The sequence below is a fragment of the Oryzias melastigma genome, linkage group LG10 (assembly GCF_002922805.2).
Source record: "Oryzias melastigma strain HK-1 linkage group LG10, ASM292280v2, whole genome shotgun sequence".
Taxonomy (NCBI): Eukaryota; Metazoa; Chordata; class Actinopteri; order Beloniformes; family Adrianichthyidae; genus Oryzias; species Oryzias melastigma.
In genome coordinates, this window is record NC_050521.1 from 4,136,863 (window position 1) to 4,137,468 (window position 606).

A 606-nucleotide genomic window follows, 5' to 3' on the forward strand; every position below is an offset into this window, starting at 1 on the left:
AAATCTGTTTATTTTACTGTTTCTGGTGCATCTCAGCCACAAATTCATAACTATAACCAACATAAACTAAATCAGAGCTAATGAAGTGACCTCTACCATACATTAAATCCACGAGGAACACTTTAAATCCTCGAATTTGTTCAAAAATAGAGAATCTGCTTTATAATCCAGTGGATTATAATTTAAGATTTAGTTCTAGTTACTGACAATACATTGATTTTCTGTGATAAATGAAGCTCAAATGAAGTCCAGATGTGTCAGTATGACGCTGAAAAACTATTGATGGAGAATTACGGCTACAGTTGTTAGGATCCTCAGTGAATGATTCATACCATCCTTCAACTGTTCATCAATTAGTTGAATAAAGCCTAAGTACATTTTTTTTTTGTTTTGTTTTACTACTTACTTAAGTTTTCCTTTACCATTACTTTTAACATTTTTTTTCAAACATTTTTATTTTAACCAAAGAGCCAGAATGTAGAGATAAAAGAGCCACTTGTGGCTCCAGAGCTGCAGGTAGTAGACCCCTGGTGTATGATGTCTTTTATTTTGAAAGGAAGTCACGCAAAGCTGTCAAAAGTGTCAACTATTTCATTCAAAAAAAAA